Below are 24,525 nucleotides of genomic sequence, written 5' to 3'. Positions count from 1 at the left end.
TCAGGGTGGGTCACAGAGTTTCAATCTCCCCTGGCTCACGGAGTTTATTTCCTGGTGAGATAAGAAGAAACTGTCCAAGGGCTAGGGAGGTGTAGGGTGAGGGAGTGGCAAGACGGTGAAGAGGGGTTTGGAGGGGTGTCAAGGGATAAACAGGAAGAGGAAGAGGGAGGACAATCCCAGATCCAGTGTGTCAGGCCATTGGAGCCATGACCTCACCTGACAACATAGACCATCAGTGATAGAATCTTCAACCCAGCCACATGGCTATTAAAAGTCCTGGCACTCTGGGTTCACCGTTGACAAACTGTCTTTCATCCACTGCAGGATGCCTGTGCAGTACATCCTTGGGGACTGGCACTTTTGCTGGTTCAATCTGAAGATGACACCCCCAGTGTTCATTCCTCGACCAGACACAGAGGTAAGCATGCCACTGGAACAGGTCACCCAGGGAATGAGGGTGAGAGTCAGAGGAATGTTGCTCTGAGACTTCCACTAGGGGATTCTAGGGCCCCATGACTGCCATCCTCAGAGGTAGAGGTGGGTCTCTTTGCTGGCTCAGCCTTCAGTATTGAAGGTAGATGTGGGAGGGGCCGAATTAAGGTCCAGGCTAGTGGGAAAACAGGAGGCACTGGGCCGGGAGCAGGGTTGTTTCTTTCACAACCCAGTATCATTCCTGAGATGGATCAGCCCTTTTCTCCTCGCTGAGAGAGAGGGACCTAGAGCCCTCCAGTCTGTATCCCTTGACTGTGAAATTCATTCATTCCCATATCCTTTGTTTGAATAACTAGATCTCACCTGATTGCCCAGTGTCAAGGCACGACAGTGAGAGATCTTGATTCCTTGATGTCACGGGATCCTCAGTATGAGATTGTACTTGAATGTCCTGAGTTGGTGCATGGTCAGTCCCATCTCAGCCTGCCATGATCTAGGAAATAGAATCTAGAGAATCAGTGCAGGATGGGGTCTATTCTGTGAGTCCGTAGTATTATGTGTGAGCTTTGAGCTCCTGTGTGCTCACCTGCTTCCTTTTTTTGGGTGGGTCTATGCTAGAAAAATCTTAAAACTAGGGCCTGGGTCCCATCCCTTGTTTCATGCTCAAAGCTAGCACTCTATCATTTGAGCCACAGCTCCACTTGCAAGGTTATTGGGTGTTTAATTGGAGATAAGAGTTCTGAATGACTTAGATGCCAAGGGTGGCATTCAACTGCAGTCCTCAGATCTCAGTCTCCTGAGGGGATAGGATGACAGGCATAGAAAAGCATCTTTGGCCGTAGCCAGTGGCTCCTGGCTGTCATCCTAAGTACTCAGGAGCTGAATCTTAGGATCACGGGTGAAAGCCAGCTTGGGCAGGAAAGACCCTCAGACTCTTCTCTCCAATAAAGTACCAGAAAACTGGAATTGGTGTGGCTCAAGAAGTACAGTGCTGGACTTGAGCTGAAGAGCTCAGGGATATCACCCAGGCCCAGAGTTCAAGCCCCAAAACCAACAAAAAGAAAGAAAGTAAAACGTCTTTGCCTGCAAAGGATGGTGGAGGTGTGTTTGTGTGTATGTGTGTGTGTGTGTGGGGGGTGATAGACATTTAGCGCCCTGCTCATTCATCGTTTTAGATGGATTTTCCCAAACTCTTAATTCATGGCATGCGATTCTTGACCACAGGTGAAGCTCTGGGTTGGATGTTGTCCATCGGACCTCAGTCTCCTCATGGGACAGTTGTGAGTGAATAAGGGACTAATACAGAAGGATCTCTGGAGCAGGGCCAGGAACAGATGGAGCAGGTTTTAGATACAGTTCTCTACAATTCTGTGAGCATATGACAGGAAGTTGCCAGGAAAGGGCTCACATGGGGTCTGTTATTAATCATGCAACAGGTGTGGGATTATGAAACAAAACAGGGCTGTCTTTCATCATTACCCTGTCCCCATGAGGAAGGGATCCTTCACTCTATTCATTTTTCCAGCTGGGAAAATGAATCATGGAGAAGCCAGGTGACCTACTCATGACCCCAGCTGACAGGAAGCTGGGTCTGATTTCTTTGCCATGCTTCCTAGGACAGTGGGTGTTATTCAGTCCACTTCTTGTGGTGAGAAGTCCACTTCTTGTCATTTGTGGGGATTTAATTCTGGGCCTGGATGCAATCCCTGAGCTCCTCAGATCAAGGCTAGTACTCTACCCCCTGTGCCACAGCATAACTTCCAGTTTTCTGTTGGTTCTTCGAGGATAAGAGTCTCCCAGACATTCCTCCCGAGCCAGCTATGAACCACGATCTTCACATCTCAGCCTCCTGTGTAGGTAGGATTATAGGTCTGAGCCACCGGCACCAGGTTTAAGTGTAATTCTGGACCTCTGTCTCTCTCTCCCTCTCTGTCTCTCTGTCTGTCTGTCTGTCTCTCTGTCCCTCTCTCTTTCTCTCCCTCAGGAACTGGTTGAATGAGTGTTGGAGGAGTTGGCCCAGCAACCCATGTGGGTGGAACCAAGGTAGCCCTCTCATTCTGGAGGTGGGCTGTGGGTCAGGAGCTATTTTGCTCAGCCTGTTGAAGCAGCTTCATGAGGAAAGCCCCTCTGTGCCCTGGCTAGACCGTGTCGGTTATTCAATGTCCATCCGATGAGTCCTTCCCCACATCCCTCTGCTACACTGTTGAAGGAAATTGGATGAGAAGCTGTCACATTGTCCCCCTGCCCAGCACAATCCCGGGTCTCTGACCTATACCCCCACCTATCAGACAATACCCTGGCCATAAGAAAATAAAAACACTCCATATGTACTATCCTTTGCTGGGGAGTGTCGTTTTGGTTACGGTGGTGGGGTTCAGAGGAAAGACCCCAGACCTGACACCTCCGCTGGGGACACTTGTTCTTGTGACAGAGCTACATCGTTGCTGTGGATAAGGACGAACCCTCCATCAGACTGAGCCAGAACAATGCTCAAAGATAGGTAGGCTGTTGAAGTATCAAACCCACTCATGTCTGCTTCCTACTCCCAACAAGGAGGTGTAGTATGGGTGGCCCAGCCCTGGGCCTAAGGCATTATAAATGGATGGTGGCGGTCAGAGGCTCATGGCTCCCACCCATCATCCTGGCTCTTTGGGAGGCTGAGGTCTGATGGTTGTGACTCAGAGCAGCCCTGGCAGGAAAGTCCGTGAGATTCTTATCTCCCATAAACCACCTCCCTCCCCAAACCCACACAGAAAACAGCCAGATGTGGTGCTGAGGCTCAACTGGTAGAGCCTCAGCCTTGAACAAAAGAAGCTAAGGGATAACACCCAGGCCCTTAATCCAAGCCCTAGGACTAACACAATCATAAAATAAATGAATAGTGTGCATCTTTTATCGGACTACCAAGAAAGATGTATTCAGTTTTCTAGCTTGTACATGTAGCCAAAGGTAAGGGCTCCCGTTCATGTTCCCCAACCCTCTCCTTCTCTCCTTTATCTGTCCAGGCTTAGGTTGAAAGACAGAATTCAGATCATCCCACTGGATGTGACCTTAGGTACCCTCCCTCATCCACCTCCCTTGGGGTCAGGATCCTGGATGCACTCCCTGCTGGGAGGAGGAGGCATCACAGAGATGAGGGTAGGTATCCCCAACACTCACATACATACACACACACAAACACCCCTAAGTCAACTCAGACTAGCCTTTTCAAAGACACTTTATCTCCTTGGATTAACTGACCTAGGAGAGGAATTTGATCCCCTGTAACTGATTATTTTAACTTGGGCTTGCTTGTTCACAGGAGATAAATGGAAGCAAACAAAAACCAAAAAGCCTTTGGTGACCATCACCTCTGGCTCAGGGTCAAGCCTGACATCCTGGTGACTTGGGAAGCAGAGATCTGAGGATCAAAGATCAAAGCCAGCCATAAGCTGGAAAGCCAGAGAGACTCTTCTCTCCATGGTACCACCAAAAAGCCAGAAGTGGAGCTGTGGCTCAAGTGGTAGAGCACCAGCCTTGAGCAATAAAACTCAGAGAAACAGCTCCCAGATCCTCAGTTCAAGCCCACAATAAGAAATGGCCCTGTCATGTTGCCCACAGATTGCCCATGCCTCGACCCCCTCTCACCGAGTTTAATACAACACCTGCGCCTGGGTGGTGTATCAGGGCCTTGAGAAATCCGGTGCTGGAATCCAGGCCTTCCCCTTCATGCATTCTCAACCCAAACTGGCTGGAGGTCAGAGTCTGACAAGGCTGGCAGCCTGCACAGGGGAGAGGCTCCAGCTTTTCCAAGGTAATCAGAAAGGGCTTCTTGGAGTCAGCACTTGAAAAGGGGTCTTGCTTAACAAGGAGGATCTGAAGGAAGCACAGAGAACAAAGGTGTACAAATCTAGATACTATGTGATGGGTTGTCATCAATACCATGAATGGAATGTGTGTCATCACAGTCAATAAAAAATCTCACATCTAAAATATACTTGGAACTCAGAAAATTAAATCGCCCAACAACAAATCCTCAAAGAAACAATTGCCCAATAAAAGAGTGGGCAAAAGACTTAAAGAGAAACTTCTCTGAAGAGGAAAGAAGCATGGCCAATAGACACATGAAGAAATGCTCAAAATCCCTACCCATAAAAGAAATGCAAATCAAAACAACATTGAGATACCACCTCACAGCAGTTAGAATGCCTATAATCAAGAACTTTAATAACAACAGATGCTGGAGGGGATGTGGACAGAAGAGAACCTTACTGCATTGTTGGTGGGAGTGTAAACTTGTTCAACCACTTTGGAAAGTAGTATGGAGGTTCCTCAAAAGACTTCACATAGAACTCTCCTATGACCCAGCAATCCCACTTCTGAGCATTTACCCAAATGTTTACAAACAAGACCACACTAAAGCTACCAGCACGACTATGTTTATTGCAGCACTATTTACTATAGCTAAGATATGGAACCAACCCAGATGCCCCTCAGTAGATGAATGCATCAAGAAAACGTGGTATATATACACAATGGAATTCTATGCCTCCATCAGAAAGAATGACATTGCCCCATTTGTTAGGAAATGGAAAGACTTGGAAAAAATTATATTAAGTGAAGTAAGCCAGGCCCAAAGAAACATAGGTCCCATGGTTTCCCTTATTTGCAATATCTAGTATGTCTGTGTCAAGCAGAATAGGTCCGATAAGGTGATGTTAGGGAAATGAACACTAAGATATGTACTCAAATGTTTTTTTTTCTTTCTTGAAATTGTTTCTAACACATGTATAATATTATTTCTTTGTTGCTTTGTACGTCCCTCTCCCACAGTATAACCCCTGCTTTCACTGTATTTGATGTCGGTATAATTTGTGGAGGGGAACAGGAAAAATTAATCGTTTAAATAGGGATACAGGTGGACCCATTGCAGCAATGAGATGTACAAGTCGTTATGTCAAAAATGAACTTTACAACATTGGTGCAGGGGGAGTGCGGGGGAGGAGCAGGGAGGATTGGTTGGGGGGGGTGAGAGGGAGCATGGGAAGGGATGGGAAGTGGAAACAAAGGAGGAGGCTACAATGCTTGATATGAAATGTACTCATTATCTTGCCCAAGTAATTGTATCCCCTATGTACACTATTTTCACAATTAAAAAATGGAAAATAAATGAATAAAACAAAAATACAATAAATAACCAATACAAACAGGACATGGACTGAAAATCTATATGTAAGTAGAAATCTTACCTTTACAATGTATATAAATAGAATGTTTCCAGGGCTGGGACTTTAATTCATGCCTAGGGACCAGGCCTTACTTTCTTGTCTTCAAGCATGGTGAGCTTCCCCTTCGTCCACAGTGCTTCAGAGTTACCCAGGCCTTAAATTCAAAATCAAAGGTAGGAGAAACAGCGTGAATTGCAAGCCAGGGAGCTAAGTTTTTTCTGCTTTTCTGCTTTTTTTGCCAAGCATGGTCTTGAACTCAGCTTTCATCACCATAGGCTGGGGTGCAGCCGCTGGAAACACAAGCTATCCTGGGATCCTAGAACTTCAGGCCTTGTGCAATGGGGGAATTGCACAGAAAAAAAGTGGCAGGATGGCATTTTTACATTTTCTTCCTTTGCAGTATGGCCATCTGGGTCTGAGTGATCTGGCTCCAAAGCATACTTCACCTCGCATTGCTGAAGGCTTACAGGCTACTGAGGAAGCCATAATCCCGAACAATGATTAGCCAAGCACCAGTGGCTCTCACCAGTCCTCCTTGATACTTACAAGGCTGTGATAGGAGGATCATGGTCAAAGTTATCCTAGGCAGGAAAGTCCTTGAGACACCTGTCCAACCTCAATGCCAACAAAGCCAGAAGTAGAGCTGTGTGGCTCCACTGGTAGAGGTCTAATCTTGAGAAAGAACACCTCATGGACTGTGACCAGATCCTGAGTTCAAGGTCCAGGACTGGCAACAAACAGACATACACACAATCTGTGCAGCCATCTTGCTAAAGCAGGTCTCCCTCATGTCCCCAACTGGTTTGCACAGACTTTCCTGGTAAAGGAGCTGCTGTCATGTTGACTAGGCCCATTTGGTCTGCATCCCAGGATTCCAGGCACACCCCCATTTTTTCATCGTTCTTTTTCACCAATGGGATCCAAGAATAGTGGACACGCCCATATTACATGCTTCCCAGTAGCACCTGGAATCCCTCTGTTGGGTGACACCACTACCAGCAGTTCAGGAATGTAGAGATGGCTGAGTGGTGAGCAAGAGACTCCAGGTGACTGAGGTAGAGTAGGAAATGATGTCCTAGTCGGTGAGTGGGAGAATAGAAGATTTTCTAGAGCCTAGGAATGTGGGCAGCCCAACTTTCCCGTCCCAGCGCTCAGATGTCTGAAACAATAAGAATCAATGAGAGAACTGTGGGCAAAAAGCTGCCACAAGAACACCAGCAGTATCCTCCCGACAGACCTGAAACATTCAAGAAAACAAAAAACACGAAAAAGGGAGGGATCCCCAAGACAAACACCACTGGGGAGTGAGATTGAATGGAGAGTCCAGCGAAAGGTGATGCCAACCATGGGCCTACCCTGCCTTTGGACTCAGTCACAGCCACCAGGGTCCAGAGTGTCAAGGGTCCCAATCCCACCAAGGATCCACAGAGTTGCTACCTATATGTGGTGCCCACCCTGGACCACAGAAAAGAAGAAACCAGGCACTCTGTGCCAAGATCCAACCACTGAAGTAGGGAGACAGACCCGCAGGGTCAATGGGAGTAAGAGAGGGAGAAGATAGAGCAGATACATGCAGCACCAAAAATGGAGGTAGAAATCCAAAAGGCACCCATACAGTGGTTGGTTTTAGCAGAAAGCGATTTACAATGTGCACTGGCCCAAGTGCAGCAGGCCACTGATGACAGAGAAAGGGATCACGAAGCTCTCACCAGCTGTCTGCAAGCTACGGAGTGGCATGTGGCAGAGCTGGAGATAGCGGCTTCTGTGGTCACTGCTGCAAAGGAGGAGACCAAAATGATCTTCAAACAGCTGAATGATGTGACCCTTCAGCTTGAGGAAAATACCAGAAACTTTGATGACCTGGAGCAAGTGAACACAAGTTGCTGGAGAAGGTGGAAGTGCCGCAGATACAGAGGAGCCACATGAAAAAGAGAATATGCAAGTTCCAACAAGCGCTGGAGTGCATTAGGTACTGAAGATGGAGTTGAAAAATCTCGAGGAACAACTTCACATCCAGGTCCAGGAAAACTAGTCTCCGTCTTCAGAACGTGGAGCAGCAGGAGTAACTGCAGAGACTGGAGGAGAAAGCCTAGGATCAGCAGGAGATCCCTGAGACCCCATGATGTGCATGTGTGTGGGATGGACAACCAGAGGACAAGCTGGCCCTGCTGTGGGGCACTCTCCACAGGGTGAGCAGTGAGAAGGAGGAGCTTGTCAGCATCCTGAACTCAGAGCAGCAGATGAAGAAACATCTGCAGGAACAGTAGGACTGCTCAGAGAAGAAGATAGAGAAATGGATAGTGGTGGCTGAGAGAGTGAGCCAAGCAGCTCAGGAGCAGCAGGAGCAGTCCCTGGGTCAGTGCAGGAGTTAAGAGCCTCCGGTGAATGGCACATTGTCTCCAAAGAGTGACTGTGCTCTGAGAAGGAGCCCCTGCAGCAGCACTTAGAGAGGCAGACCCAGCTGCTGGAGCAACTGAAGTGAGTGCAGGACTCACCAAACTGGAGGGACCAGGTGATGTCTCCGAAGTGGCAGGACACTCTCAAGTGCCTGGAAGCCACCAGATCACAGGAGGAGTGCCTGCAGGCCCAGCTGACCTTCTTGGCTTTCCCTAGGGAAGGGGAAGGCATGAGTCCTGGAGAAGCAAAACGTAAGAAGGCGAATCCCACCCACCCCTTGTGACCATCAGAGATGATGGAGATGTCCCCCAGACCAAGAGTGACATGGCTCTGAGAGTGCTCTTGGAGGATGAGATCCACAGGGAGAAACTCCTACCACAAGAATGGCGGGCCAGCTGCAGGCACCCCCTGGCCAACCCAGCAGCTCAGTGCCAGACTGAGCTGGAGCCACAGGCCCTCAACCCCATGAGCTGCCTGGGGATGGGAAGCAGGACACGGGCATCTGAGAAGAAAATCTGCTTCATCCATAACCTTCCTGATGAGGTGAACTTCCAGAGTCCAGCAGGTGAGCTCCACCATTGATGCAGCCAACTGTCGGCACTCATCCAAACTATCAAGGAGTCCCTCATGGTGTGTAAAGAGCAGATGTTGTTCCTGAATGAGCTGTGTTGGGAGAAAGCCCAGTGCATGCACTGGCTGTCTCAGGAGAAGATCGAGAAGAGGAGAGTGTTGCGGAGCTGCTGTCACTCATCGCCAGGGAAGGCACCGACAGCAGTTTCCAGATGCCAACACAGGCTGAGCCTCCCACCCCTCTCACCAACACTGCTTCAGAAGCAACTTGAAGACAGCATGGAAACTGCTAGGGAGAGGTCAGGGTTCCCGACCCCATAGTGGACTCCCCCAAGGAGCAGGTCCTGCCCCAGTTGCCTCACATCCAGATCTGCCCACAGCTCCCAGGCTCAGGGGAGGAGTGCTTTCTCACTTTCTCCTGTAGACTGATGCGGATGATGACTCTCTATGTGACATACTGACTCTCATAAGCCTTGGCAGCCACCAGAAGTAGGTGACCAAGTGGCTTTCTCTCAGGCCTCCATCTGCCGGGCAACGGGAAGATGAAACTGAGGGTAGGGTATGGTAGAGGCTGAAGGGCGTTGGCCCAAACTCAAGGGACATCTAATGGCCCACTGGTGGCCCATTCGTGGCTTCAGGCATGCTAGGCGAATACTCTACCACTGAGCCACATTCTCAGCTAGGATGATTTTTCCCCCTCCCAAACCCATATGGCCATTCCTCAGATAAATAGGAAGTAGGGGCTAGGATGAATATGAAGCACAAGTCTGGTTCCCCCCCAAATATTTCCCACCCCCTCTTCCCACACCCTGAGTTGAAGTTTCTCTTTTACCATTGAGTGAGAGGGGAGTCCCAAGAGAGTACCAACAACAGTGGCCCCCTGAGTCCCACATCTTTCCCCACACAAGTGGTCCTCCAGATTCTGTTCTTACCTGACTTGATGTAAAGTCTAAACTGTGTCCCTACCACTGCAAGGCTCAGGATGAAATAAAAGTCAGCTCTGGCTTCAGCCCACACCCAAGGTGGAAGATCCTAGTCCCAGACCTACTTCCACCTCTGACTGTCCCTAGTTAGGCCAGACCCACCATTCACCACTATGATGGTGGTGGTGACCTCATGGATGGATTCCAGGAAGAAGTTCTATGGTAAAGAGCAGAAGCAGCAGGGTGAGCAGAAGAGAAGGGTGTGGGGTGATTGCACTGGGATCTTCCTTGGAGCCCTCTCGTCCAGCCAGACCCATGCTGACCCAAAGCCCAGACAAGGCCAGGGGGTGAGACAAGATGGAGGAGCACAGGACTAAAGGAGGTACTGCTTTGTCTTAGAGGACTTGATTAATTCCAATTATAATTAATTCCAATTATATTTGGCCCATGCCAATCCCAAAGACAACATGCAATGCCTGTCGGTGTTGTTGTTGGCCATGAGCACTGTCCATGAGCTCTTTTTCTCAAGGCTGGCACTCTACCACTTGAGCCATAATGCCACTTTTGTTTTCTGACATTTCGTGGAGGCTAAGAGTCTCACACACTTTCCTGCCCAGACTGGCTTGGCACCGTGATCCTCCAGATCTCTGCTTCCTGAGTAGCTAGGATGACAGGCATGAGCCACCAGTGCCCAGTATGTGATGCCTCTTGAAGGCATTTTGGCGAGGCTGTAAAGGAGCCCCAAAGGGGCTGGATAGACCATGACCCAATCAAGGAGCTGGGATGGGGGAAGGTTGACCTTCTAGCCATTCTATTCCCCCAAAATTGAAGATGCCAGGTGATGTTGTATGCACCAAACACCTGGGCCAGCAGCCACCAGGCTTAGTGGGGGGAAAAGTAGAGAATACCCAAAGACTGCAGTGTAGAAATCTCTGATTTTGCATTCATGTGTTGTGTGTGTGTGTGTGTGTGTGTGTGTGTGTGTGTGTGTGTGTGTGTGTGTGTGTGTGTGTGTGTGTGTGTGTGTGTGTGTGTGAACTCAGGACCTAGGCTCTATCTCTGAGTTTTCTTGCTCAAAATAGTGCTGTGCCACTTGAGCCACAGCCCCACTTACTTTTCGATGGTTAATTGTAGGTAAGTGTCTCAAGGACTTTCCTGTCCAGGGTGGCTTTGAATCATGATGTGGGCCCCAGGGAAGCAAGAGTAAACACAAGTCGCAAGTACAATCCCTATTGTGGGCCACTCCTGCCCCCTGGTGGCCACACGTAGAACATGCGGTCTCATGCCATTATCCTCTAGAGTTCAGTTTGGGGAAGTGACCAGAGCCAAGCTGACTTTTTGCTCACCCTGATTGCTGATGCCAGAGCAGGTCTGTTCCACCCTAGGCCAAGAGAGCTCCAGGAGGCCCAGCTTTCCAGGGACACAGGGAAGGGAGAGGTCAGCTCCAGGCTGAGCTAAGAGCCTTTGACCATGGATACCCCAACTTGTCCTTACTTATCACCATAAGACCTGTCAAAGAATAACCCCAAAAAACAAAATTGGATCTGTGCCTCCAAGTGTAGAGCTCTAGCATTGAACCAAAGAGCTCAGGGACATGGCCCCCAAGCTTTGAGTTCAAGACCCCCAGCTGACTTCCCCCATAAAACACTGCTTGTCTAAATGTGAACTAGTAGGATTTGTGAAGTGTTTCTGAAGAATGGCGATACTGAAGAAAGCACCCTAATTCTAATGACAGCTGAACTTGTGACACTCAGCTATGTGCTGAGTCCTTCACAGGGCGCTATTTACTGGGTCCTTCCCTCATGGGAGTTATATGTTGAGTCCTCAAAAAGATGCTGTTTACTGAGTCATCCCAAAGGGTGCTATGTGCTGAGTCCTTGAAAAGTGTGGGCCATCCTGCTTTTTTTTAAAAGGAGGTTTGTGCTGAGTCCATTACACAAAGTATTGTATGCTGAGTCCTTCAAAAGTTGTGGTGTGCTAATGCATCCTAAAGGGTCCTGCTATGTGTGAGCCATTGAGAAGAGAGGGATGAGGTGTATTTTGAGTGCTGTGTGCCAAGTCCTTTCCATAGGATGCTCTGTACTGTCCTTCAAATGGTGCTGTGTGCTGAGAGCTTCCACAGTGTGGTATGTGCTGAGTCCTTCAAAAATGTTCTGTGTGCTGAGTTTATCTAAGGAAGCTGTGCACTGTGTGTTTTACACAGCGTGCTTCAACACAGATTGTGATGAGTCCCTGGTAAAGAGTGCTATGTGCTGAGTGTTTCAAAGCGTGCCATTCACTGAGTCCTTTACACTGTGGGCTATAGACTCCCTCCTTCAAAGGGTGCTGGGTAGAATACGTAGCATCCTACATGCTGAGTCCTTCAAAGGGAACTGTGTGCTGAGTTATTTACACAGGGTGCTTTGTGCTGATGTTGAAAGTGTGCTGTGTGCTGAGTCATCCCAAAGGTTGCTATGTTCTGAGTCCTTGAGAGGTGGTTATCCCCAACACTCACACACACACAAACACAAACACACATACACACACGAGTGTCACCATGCACCTGCTTGGTGTGTGGAGTGGAGGGGGATGGAGGAGAGTCTCCTCCACTGGTGGGGCTGAGGGGAGATTTGATTCCCTGGTCCGGTACTGGAGGGTGCGGGGTAGAGCTAAGCTGAGGTAAGGCTGCAATTGCCATGGTCTAGAAGCCTCAGGGCCTAGTCAGGGCTGCAATTGTGGCCAGCGGTGTGGGCGGGGCCCAGGGGAGGAGGGGGCGGGGCCCAGGGGAGGAGGGGGCGGGGCCCAGGAGCACACTTTGGTGGCAGCAATGGCCAGGGGCCCAAGGGGGCAGGGTTGTGTGTGCAGCACGGACAGGGTGGCCCAGGAGAGGAGTGTGGGACCGAGTGAGAGCTGGGAGAAGAGCGAGCACAAGCGCTAGCACCCGTGGAAACGGCTTCAGTGGCTGGCGGCTGCTCCGCTCATAGTGTGGGTCCTGGCCGGGAGCGCAGAGCATGTGGAGCCTGCACGGCAGACACATAGCAACATGCAGCCCCCTGGAGGCGCCCAGCCATGGTGGCCCTGAGTCTGAAGTCCCGGTTCAGGGAGTATGGCAGAGGCAGTGGCCGCTGAGGCAGCGGCGGCCACAGGTTAGGAGGCCGCTGAGGCTGCGGTGGTGGCTGAGGAGGAGCAGAGGCTGTGCGCAGCTCCACCATGGGCCCGCGCTGAGTTTCAAACATGGCACTGCTGGCTTGGACCCGCGGAGCCTCTAGTAGTCACCTGGCGGAGCCGTTGCGCCCCTGACCCTCGGTCCTCAGACTCCCGGCACCACCCGGAGTCGCAGCCTACAGCTTCTCCCAGCAGCATACGTGACTGGACAACCTGCACTCCTGCACCCCCACAACACCCCACTGTAAACCCCGTCCCCCACTCTACCCTTCTTCCCCACCCTCGCGGACCTGGACCCTTGCCTCTTGTCTCCCCTTCTCTTCCTGCCAGCCCCTCCCCCGTGCCCCACCGTCTGTCTTGGCTCTGCCAAAAATGCACCCCTGGGGTGGGGGATGGAGGTGGGTGTCCACCCGGGGATCCCACCTTCATCCCTAGTGGCCAGTGTTCCAGGAAAAGGGGAGCTGCAGGGATGGGGAGGTGGGGCATCACAGAGACCCTGGCCTGGAGCAGTGGGAGCCACACAGCTGTGCATCTGCCCATTCTTCTCCTTGGTGGGAACGTGGTGGCTGTAGTCAGAGGTGGGGAGCTGGACCTCCACACCTGCCTTCTCGGTCCCTTTTGCTGGGCAGGGGGAGGTTGGATGCAGAAGATAGACCCTGTTGTTGTGTGAGCCCTGTCTTCTGTGCTCAGTCACCCTTTACCCTGAGGACATTACCAGAAGAGCCCACTACAGAGGTGAGGGCACTGGGGTCTGATAGAAGGTGGGTATTTGGGAGAAAAACACACCCGCTCTGACACACATACAACCGGCCTGTACCCCCAACCCCAGCTGTCAACAGTCCTGACTGGGTGATCACATTTCCCAGTTCTGCCAGCTTCTGCTAGTGCTACCAGTCCATCTGGTCTCCTTGTCCTACCCAAGAATATGCCAAGTTGGCCAGAAGTATGTAGGAGGGAAGCAGGGAGTCCAACAATGTATATAGCCTTTAGGACCCCATCAAAGTCCCCAACAACGCCCCCACCCCAGGTCAGACACCTTTCTGGAGGCACCTGTTTTGTTTTCTGTCCAGGCTCTGAGAAGCCACGCGTCTCGGAACTCCTTCACCCAGCGTCCTGGCCTAGGGTTTTGGAGAATGGGGAGTCAAGGCTGGTTGTTCCCAAGGGGAAGGATCTGGCCCTGGAGAAAGGGAGAGTCAGGGTGGTTCTGCATTATTAGAGCATTGTTCCCTTTGGTTGAGATCCCCTGGTTCTGACAAGGGAACCCCTGTACTCCAGCTAGTACATTGCCCAGGTGAGAAACCAACAAACTCAGGAGAGACACTGCTCTGAATCTGTGTGTGTGTGTGTGTGTGTGAGAGAGAGAGAGAGAGAGAGAGAGAGAGAGAGAGAGAGAGAGAGAGAGAGAGAGAGAGAGAGAGAGAGAGAGAGAGAGAGAGAGAGAGAGAGAGAGAGAGAGAGAGGAGAGAGAGAGAGAGAATCTTTCTCATTGTACAGTCACCATGTCTAAAAAGAGCAAAAGCATTTTATTTGTGTGTATGTGTGTATTTGTTATTCTTTTTCAATTAATGCCCAGTATGAGCCCAGCCATAATTTTTGTTTTCTCTTTCGCCGTTTCATGGCTCCTTCAGAGAAGGTTTCAGTAGATGTTCCTTTCCACCTCTTTCTTCCCCTTTCCTGTAGCCCACAGTAACTGCTGGACCTGCGTGGGTCTCCCTTAGGAGGCCTGTGTGAACCGCCGACAAGAGTGGACACCTGCCCTTCTGTCTTTAGCCAGAAGGCTCATGAGGCTACTGTGACCACAGCCGCGCTCTTCCAGCCAGACAATCTGCTCTCATGTATATAGTTAGAGCTAATTCAAGGTTGGGAATGAGTCTGCCAAACATAAATAGGGAACGAGATGGGAGGTAGTAGGGCAGGGGCTGTGAATCTAGGAGGGTCTGGGAAGTGACAAACGGTGTGACATAGCAGACGGTTCACCACGACTGGGGATGAGAGGGGAATCTTACCCATGGTATTGACGGTGTAAGTGGGCATCTGGGCAGGGGGCTCTGGGCCCCCAATGGTGGCATGGATTCCCTCTAGGGGAAGTGCACTGGAGGGCAGTCCTCCCTGGAGTCCCGCAGACTCCAATCTGTGTCCCTCCTGGGCTGTTTCCAGCGGGGCAATGGTAGGCAAGTGTGTTCCCCCTGCTGGAGCCTACTTGGGATCAGGACATGGCTGTTAGCTAGGGCTCTCTGAATACCATTTTCTCTAATCTGCTGTAGGATGTCTGGAAGGAAAAGGAGACCACTGACTTTGGAACCCTTTAAGTTTGATTGGGACAAGTTGAAATGCCAGCTTTTCCAGGTTTTTTTCCTTGAAGCTGGCAATTTCTACTAATGCTTGGGATACTGGGTCAAATGAGATGGACCATTTCAGCCACCAAACAATGACATTCAAGCAGCACAAGCAGAGTTCCCGAGCAAATGGTCTCCTGCTATGAATGTCGTGCCTTGACTGCCTTTCTTCAGCAGCTGCCGATTCTCCTCCGGCTCTCTCTAGGGTGATCACTACAGTTGAGAATGTTGTGGGTAGCAGAGATTGTGACCTTGCCATCTGAATCCTGATCGCTGTGAGCAGAGACAATTCCCAGGACCTGTACTGGACTCTGGGAGATTCAGAGACCGAGGAGGCCTCAGGGATCCTTTTCTGCACCATGAAAATTGGGGTCCGGATATGGTGGACCATCCTGTCTGGCCCTAGGGAGTGCAGAGGAGACCCCTTGAACCAAGCTTTCGCCTCATAACAACCTTGTTCACAGCTGAGTGTGGAATTGAGTGCCATACAGCTGGTCAGTGGCTGGACAGAGATCTTTGAGAAGATAGGCATCCCAGAGGCCCCAGAATACAGTGAGTACCTCATGGCTCACGTCCTTGGAACCAAAAGAGTTAGGTGCGGTGGCACCAGGAGGGTGGGAAGAGGGAGGAGGGAGAACTGTGGGAGGGCTACATCAGGCTTTACCCCCACCCAGGATGCTTACCTGAGTTGGATGGGACTTTTCTGTAGTATTGTCATAGACAGATGCTCATCTATTTATCTAACAAAACATTACAGTGTGTGCCAGTTCCTGGGGGGGAGAGAGTGGGGGTCATACACGATGAAAGGTTCCAGTCCTGGTTCCACATCACATGAAGAAATCTTGGTTTGAGCTGGATGCTGATGCCTCACACCTGTCATCCTAGCTACTTAGGAGGCTGAGATAGGAGGATTGAGGCTTAAGAGCCAGGCAGAAAAGCCTGTAAGACTCTTATCTCCAACTGACTACTAAAAAGAAAATGCCAGAAGTGGATGAGTAGCTCAAGGTGTAGACTGTTGGCCTTGAGTACAAAGGCTCAGGCACAGCACCCAGGCTCTGAGTTCATGCCCAGGATTGACACAAGAAAGGAAAGAGAAAGAGAGGAGGGAAGGATGGAGGGAGAAAAGGAGGAAAGAAAGGAAGAAGCGAGCATGGAAGCCTTGGTTTGGAGTCCCTGGATCAAGGGAGCCAACCTTTCACAATCTCTTTGGGGACAGTTTCAGAGCCTAAAGCTAGTGCATAGGACCAAGTCACTGACCCATTCATGACATGAGCAAGTTCAGAACATCCTAATCTGAGTGGTCCCTGACTACAGAGGGAAACAATCTCGGGTAGACCCTAGGGATCAGGGTGTTTATTTTCTGGTCAGATAAGAAGAAACAGTCCAAGGGCTAGGGAGGTATGCGGTGAGGGAGTGGCAAGATGGGGGTGGCAAGGGATAAGCAGGAAGATGAAGAAGGAGGACAATCCCAGATCCAGTGTGTCAGGCCATTGGAACCATGATCTCAACTGACAACCTAGACCATCAGTGATATAATCTTCAACCCAGCCACATGGCTATTAAAAGTCCTGGCACTCTGGGTTCACCATTGACAACTTGGCTGTCATCCACTGCAGAATGCCTGTGCAGTACATCCTTGGGGACTGGCACTTTTGCTGGCTCAATCTGAAGATGACACCCCCAGTGTTCATTCCTCGACCAGAGACAGAGGTAAGAGTGCCACTGGAACAGGACATCCAGGGAATGAGGGTGAGAGTCAGACGCATGTTGCTCTGAGACTTCCACTAGGGGACTCTAGGGCCCCATGACTGCCATCCTCAGAGGTAGAGGTGGGTCTCTTTGCTGACTCAGCGTTTAGTCTAGATGGCAGATGAGGGAGGTGCCGACTGAAGGTCCAGGCTATTGGGAAAACAGGAGGCACTGGGCTGGGAGCAGGGTTGTTTCTTTGAGGATACTCACAACCCAGTATCATTCCTGAGATGGATCAGCCCTTTTCTCCTCCCTGAGAGCGAGGGTCCTAGAGCCCTCCACTCTGCATCCCTTGGCTGAGAATTTCATTCCCATATCCTTTGTTTGGATAACTAGATCTCACCTGACTTGCCAGTGTCAAGGCAGGACAGTGAGAGATCTTGAGTCCTTGATGAGGTCACGGAATCCTCAGTATGAGATTTTACTTGAATATCCTGACTTGGTGCATGGTCAGTCTCATCTCAGCCTGCCATGATCTAGGACATAGAATCTAGAGAATCAGAGCAGGATGGGGTCTATTCTGTGAGTCTGTAGTATTATGTGTGACCTTTGAGCTCCCGTGTGCTCACCTGCTTCCTTTTCTTGGGTGGGCCTATGCTAGAAAAAGCTTAAAACTAGGGCCTGGGTCCCATCCCTTGTTTCATGCTCAAAGCTAGCACTCTACCATTTGAGCCACAACTCCACTTGCAAGGTTTTTGGGTGTTTAATTGGAGATAAGAGTTCTGAATGACTTTGCTGTCAAGGGTGGCATCCAACTGCAGTCCTCAGATCTCAGTCTCCTGAAGGGATAGGATGACAGGCATAGAAAAGCATCTTTGGCCGTAGCCAGTGGCTCCTGGCTGTCATCCTAAGTACTCAGGAGCTGAATCTTAGGATCATGGGTGAAAGCCAGCTTGGGCAGGAAAGACCCTCAGACTCTTCTCTCCAATAAAGCACCAGAAAACCAGAAGTGGTGCTGTGGCTCAAGTAGTAGAGTGCTGGATTTGAGCTGAAGAGCTCAGGGATAGCACCCAGGTCCAGAGTTCAAGCCCCACAACCAACAAAAAGAAAGAAAGTAAAACATCTTTGCCTGCAAAGGCAGTGGAGGTGTGTTTGTGTGTATGTGTGTGTGTGTGGGGGGGTGATGGTGGTGGTAGACATTTAGTTCCCTGCTCAGTCATCATTTTAGATGGATTGTCCCAACCTCTTAATTCATGGCATGCGATTCTTGACCACAGTTGAAGCTCTGGGTTGGGTGTCGACCATCGGACCTCAGGCTCCTCATGGGACAGTTGTGAGGACATAAGGGACTAATACAGAGGGACCTCTGGAGCAGGGCCAGGCACAGAAGGAGCAGGTGTCAGATACAGTTCTCAACAATTGTCTGAGCTTATGATAGGAAGTTGCCTGGAAAGGGCTCAGATGGAGTCTGCTATTAATCATGCAACAGGTATGGGATTGTGAAACAAAATGTGGCTGTCTTTCATCATTACCCTATCCCCATGAGGAAGTGATCCTTCACTCTATTAATTTTTCCAGCTGGGGAAAATGAGTCATGGAGAAGCCAGGTGACATACTCATGACCTCCAGCTGACAGGAATCTTGGCCTGATTTCTCTGCCATGCTTCCTAGGATAGTGGGTGTTATTCAGCCCACTTCTTGTGGTGGGAAGTTCACTTCTTGCCATTTGTGGGGATTGATTTTTGAGCCTGGATGCTGTCTATGAGCTCCTCAGAACAAGGCTAGTACTCTACCCCCTGAGCCACAGCATCACTTCCCGCTTTCTGTTGGTTCTTTGAGGATAAGTGTCTCACAGACATTCCTCCCGAGCCAGCTATGACCCAGGATCTTCACATCTCAGCCTCCTGTGTAGGTAGGATTATAGGTCTGAGCCACTGGCACCTGGCTTAAGTGTAATTCTGGACCTCTGTCTCTCTCTCTCTCTCCCTCTGTCTCTCTCTCTCCCCCTCTCCCTCTCCCTCTCTCTCTCTTTTTCTCTCTCTCAGGAATTGGTTGAATGAGAGCTGGAGGAGGTGGCCAATCCTTCCCATGTGGCTGGAATTCAAGGTGGCCCTCTCATTCTGGAGGTGGGCTGTGGGTCAGGAGCTGTTTTCCTCAGCCTGTTGAACCACCCCTCGACGTAAGCCCCTCTGTGCCCTGGCTAGACCGTGACAGTTATTCATTGTCCATCCCATGTGTCCTTCCCCACATTCCTCTGCTACACCGTTGAAGGAAAGTGGATGAGAAGGTGTCCCCTTGTCCCCATACCCAGCACAATTCCGGACCTCTGATCTATACCCCCACCTATCTGACAAGACCCTGGCTAAAAGTCAATTAAAACACTCCATTTGTACTACCCTTTGCTGGGGAGTGCCGTTTCGGTTAGGGGGGCGGGGTTCAGAGGAAAGACCCCAGACCTGACACCCCCTGGGGCAACATTTTTCTTGTGACAGAGCCACATCATTGCTGTGGATAAGGATGAAGCCTCCATCAGACTGACCCAGAACAATGCTCAAAGATAGGTAGGCTGTTGAAGTATCAAACTCACTCTTGTCTGCTTCCTACTCCCAACAATGAGGTGTAGTATGGGTGGCCTGGCCCTGGGTCTAAGGGATTATAAATGGATGGTGGAGGTCAGGAGCTCATGGCTCACACCCATCATCCTGGATCTTTGGGAGGGTGAAGTCTGATGGTTGTGACTCAGACCAGCCCGGGCAGGAAAGTCCAAGAGATTCTTATCTCCCATAAAGCACCTTCCTCCCCAAACCCACACACAAAAAAGCCAGATGTGGTGCTATGGCTCAATTGGTAGAGCCGCAGCCTTGAACAAAAGAAGCTAAAGCATAACACCCAGGCCCTGAATCCAAGCCCTAGCACGAACACAACAATGAAATAAATGAATAGTGTACATCTTTTATCTGACTATCAAGAAAGATGTATTCAGATTTCTCACTGGTACATGTAGCCAAATGTAAGGGGCTCCCTTTCATGTTCCCCTAACCCTCTCCTTTTCACCTTTATCTGTCCAGGCTTTATCGTTGCAGGACAGAATTCGGATCATCCCCCTGGATGTGACCTTAGGTACGTCCCTCATCCACCTCCCTTGGGGTCAGGATCCTGGATGCACTCCCTGCTGGGAGGAGTAGGCATCACAGAGATGAGGGTAGGTATCCCCAACACTCACACACATACACACACACAAACACGCCTAAGCCAACTCAGACTAGCCTTTCCAAAGACACTTTATCTCCTTAGATTAACTGACCTAGGAGAGGAATTTGATCCCCTGTAACTGATTATTTTAACTTGGGCTTGCTAGTTCACAGGACATAAATGAAAGCAAACAAAAAACAAAAAGCCTTTGGTGCCCATCACCTCAGTCTCAGGGCCAAGCCTGACATCCTGGTGACTTGGGAGGCAGAGATCTGAGGATCAAAGATCAAAGCCAGACATAGGCTGGAAAGCCAGAGAGATTCTTCTCTCCATGGAACCACCAAAAAGCCAGAAGTGGAGCTGTGGCTCAAGTGGTAGAGCACCAGCCCTGAGCAATAAAACTCAGAGAAACAGCTCCCAGATCCTCAGTTCAAGCCCACACAAAGAAATGGACCTGTCATGTTGCCCACAGATTGCCCAGGCCTTGAGCTCCCTCTCACGGAGTGTGATACAACACCTGCCCCTGGGTGGTATATCAAGGCCTTGAGAAATCCGGTGGTGGAATCCAGGCCTTCCTCTTCGTGCATTCTCAACCCACACTGGCTGGAAGGCAGAGCCTGACAAGGATGGCAGCCTGCACAGCGGAGAGGCTCCAGCTTTTCCAAGGTGATCAGAAAGGGCTTCTTGGAGACAGCACTTGAAAAGGGGTCTTGCTTAACAACGAGTTTCTGAAGGAAGCACAGAGAACAAAGGTGCTACAGATGATGGGCAACATAGCAGAACGTGTTCATTTCTAGCCAGGGCTGCTGGTGTGAGACTGTCCCAAGACAGGCCTGAGGAGTCACAGAAGAATATCTATCCAGGGCTGTGATTGCATCCTAGAGGTAGAGGGCTCGCCTAGCATACAGGAAAGCATGGGTTCGATTCCTAGGTCCTGCATACAAAGAAAAGGCTGGAAGTGGCACGGTGGCTCAGGTGAAAGAGCACTCCCCTGGAGACACAGAAAGTCAGGGACAGTGCCGGACCATGAGGTCAGGCCCCAGGGCTGTCACCATAAAACAGTTCTCCCAGGGACCTTTGTGACAGGTAGATGGCTATGCCCTGAAGCTCTTAGTAGATCCATCCGTGCTTTGTGTCTCCTTTGACAGAGGGGAGCTGGACACTCCTTCTGCCCTGGGCACCCCTGGGCCTGGTTATCAGCAACCCTCCCAACATATTCGATGGGGACATGGAGCAGCTGGCCCCAGAAGCCCTCAGGTATCGGTTGGATGGGGCATGGGGACATAGGGTAAGCCCCAGAACTCCTAGTGGGTCTGATCCACCCTGGAAGACCAGGCAATCTGGAGGAGGCAGATGGGAGTTTAGAGGGTGTTAGTGATGTGGAGGGGGCCCTTTAATCCCCATGGCCCCACCCAGATTCCCAGCCTCCCTTGGCTGTCCCTGAAGGAGGTAGAGGGGTGTCTAGGTTGTAGAGAAGGACTAGGTGGAAATTCTGAAGACTAGACACCTTAAGCCATGAGCCGGTGGCTCACACCTGTCATTCCACGCCTGTCATCCTGGCCACTCAGGAGGCTGAGATCCAGAGGATCTCATTTCCCAGCCAGGCAGGAAAGTCCCTCCAGAGCCTCATCTCCAATCTCCAACCAGAAGTGGCACTGTGGCTCAAGTGGTAGAGCACTGGCCTTGAGGAAAATTCGACATCAGGGACAGTACCCAAGCCCTGAGTTCAAGCCCCTCAACCAAAAAAAAAAAACCTAAAAAAACAAACAAGAAAGAAAGACACCCCTTCCTTGCTTGCAAGAGATAGTGAAGTAATAGGGTTTCTGTGGTTGTGAGACTAGATGCTGACCTCACAGTACAGATATTTCTAATAGTCCCCAGGTTTACTCCTGTGTGAAGCCAAAGCAGGGTGAGTGGTGCCTTACCAAGAACTCCAGAGGTTATGGCTATGGCATGCAGGGAGTAGGTGAATGGGAGCTGGGGCGGAATGGTAATGTCAATTCTATGCTCTCCATCCATGGAAGAATGGTTTTGGATGCTGGTGACCAAGTCTGAAGTGTAGGGTTACATTTGGTTTGTGTCTTGATGAGTTGGGTTTTCCCTTGGTATAAGAAGGTTGCTGCAGGGGCTGGGAAGGTGGCTCAGTGGTAGAGAACTTGCCTTCCATGCTCGAGGCCCTGGGTTCGATTCCTCAGCACCACATAAGCAAAAAGAAAAAAGCCTTAAATGGCACTGTGGCTCAAGTTGTAGAGTGCTAGCCTTGAGCTGAAGAGCTGAGGGACAGAGCCCAGACCCAGAGTTCAGGCCCCACAACCGGACCCAAAATAAAAAAAAAAAAAAGAAGTTGACTGCAGAGGAGGCTACAATGCTTGATAAGAAATGTACTCCTTTTATGGCTAGGGAGGTTGAGCATTTCTTCATGTGTCTATTGGCCACACTTCTTTCCTCTTTAGAGAAGTTTCTCTTTAAGTCTTTAGCCCACTTATTTATTGGGCAGTGGTTTCTTTGAGGATTTGTTGTTGGGGGATCTAATTTTTTGAGTTCAATGTATATTTTAGATATGAGACCCTTGTCCACTGTATGGCTAGTGAAGACCTTCTCCCAATCCGTAGGCTTTCTATTGATCTTGCTAGCTTTGTCCTTTGCCATGCAGAAGCTCTGCAACTTCATGCAATCCCATTTCTCCAACCTTTCTTTGATTTGTTGTGTTTCCGGGTCTCTATTAAGAACATTTTGTCCTGCGCCAAGGACACCTAGGGTTTCTCCTATTCCATCCTCTAATGTTTTCAGAGTGTCTGCTTTGACTCCGAGGTCTTTGATACATTTGGTGTTGATTCTGGTGCAGGGTGATATATAAGGATCTAGCTTTAGTTTTCTACATGTTGTTAACCAATTTTGCCAGCACCATTTACTGAAGAGGCTGTCTTTCTTCCATTCTATTTTTTTAGCTCCCTTATCAAAGATTAGATGGCTATAGTTCTTTAGGTTCATTTCTGGGTTTTCAATTCAATTCCATTGGTCCCGAGGTCTGCTCTTGTGCCAGTACCAAGCTGTTTTGATTACTATGTCTTTATGTAGAGTTTCAAATTTGGTATTGATATTCCTCCAGCAGCGTTCTTTCCATTGAGGAGCATTTTTGCTATTCGGGGTCTTTTATTGTTCCATATGAATTTTTGGATTGCCTCTTCTATTTCCTTGAAGAATGAGGTTGGAATTTTGATAGGTATCAAATTGAACTTGTAGATAGCCTTGGGAAGTATTGCAATTTTCACAATGTTAATCTTTCCAATCCAAGAGCATGGGAGTTTTTGCCAGTTTTGGCTTAAGGTGTCTAGTCCTTCAGACACCTTAAGCCATGAGCCGGTGGCTCACACCTGTCATCTCACACACGTCATCCTGGCCACTCAGGAGGCTGACATCCCGAGGATCTGATTTCCCAGCCAGGCAGGAAAGTCCCACCAGAGCCTCATCTGCAATGTCTAACTGGAAGTGGCACTGTGGCTCAAATGGTAGAGCACCAGCCTTGAGGAAATTTAGACATCAGGGACATTACCCAAGCCCTGAGTTCAAGCCACTCAACCAAAAAAAAAAAAAAAAACCAAAAACCCAAACAAGAAAGAAAGATACCCCTTCCTTGCTTGCAAGAAATGGTGAAGTAGTAGAGTTGCAAATCAAAACAACATTAAGATACTACCCCACCCCAGTTAGAATGGCAAAAATCAAGAACTCTAATAACAACAGATGCTGGAGGGGATGTGGACAGAAAGGAACCTTACTTCATTGTTGGTGGGAATGTAAACTTGTTCAACCACTTTGGAAAGTAATATGGAGGTTCCTCGAAAGACTCTACATAGATCTCCCCAATGACCGAGCAATCCCACTTTTGGACATTTACCCAAATGTTTACAAACAAGACCACACTAAAGCTACCAGCACGACTATGTTTATTGCAGCACTATTTACCATAGCTAAGATATGGAACCAACCCATATGCCCCTCAGTAGATGAATGGATCAAGAAAATGTGGTATATATACACAATGGAATTCTATGCCTCCATCAGAAAGAATGACATTGCCCCATTTGTTAGGAAATGGAAAGACTTGGAAAAAATTATATTAAGTGAAGTAAGCCAAGCCAAAAGAAACATAGGTCCGATGGTTTCCCTTATTTGCAATATTTAGTATATATATGAGTCAAGCAGAAAAGGTTAGATAAGGTGATGTTAGGACAATGAACCCTAAGGTTTATATTTAAATGCTCTTTTTTCTTTCAAGCATTTGTTTCTAATGCATTTATAAGATTATTTCTTTGTTGCTTTGTATGTTCCTCTCCCACATTACAACCTCTGCTTTCACTCTATTTAATTATGGTATAATTTGTAGAGGGAAAGGGGAAAAACAAGTAGTTTAAATAACAATACAGGCTGACCCTTGCATCAATGAGAAGTACAAATTGTCATATCGAAAACGAACTTTACAACTTTGGTGGGGAGGGAGGGTTGGTTGGGGGACAGGGGGAAGCTGGGAAGGGATGGGAGGGGGAAAAAAGGAGGAGGCTACAATGCTTGATAAGATATGTACTCCTTATCTTGCCCATGTCATTGTAACCCCTCTGTACAGTATTTTCACAATAA

This window comes from Dipodomys merriami, unplaced genomic scaffold, assembly GCF_024711535.1.
Source record: "Dipodomys merriami isolate MVZ:Mamm:240054 unplaced genomic scaffold, mDipMer1.0.p SCAF_949, whole genome shotgun sequence".
NCBI lineage: Eukaryota > Metazoa > Chordata > Mammalia > Rodentia > Heteromyidae > Dipodomys > Dipodomys merriami.
This window is presented reverse-complemented; position numbering follows the sequence as displayed.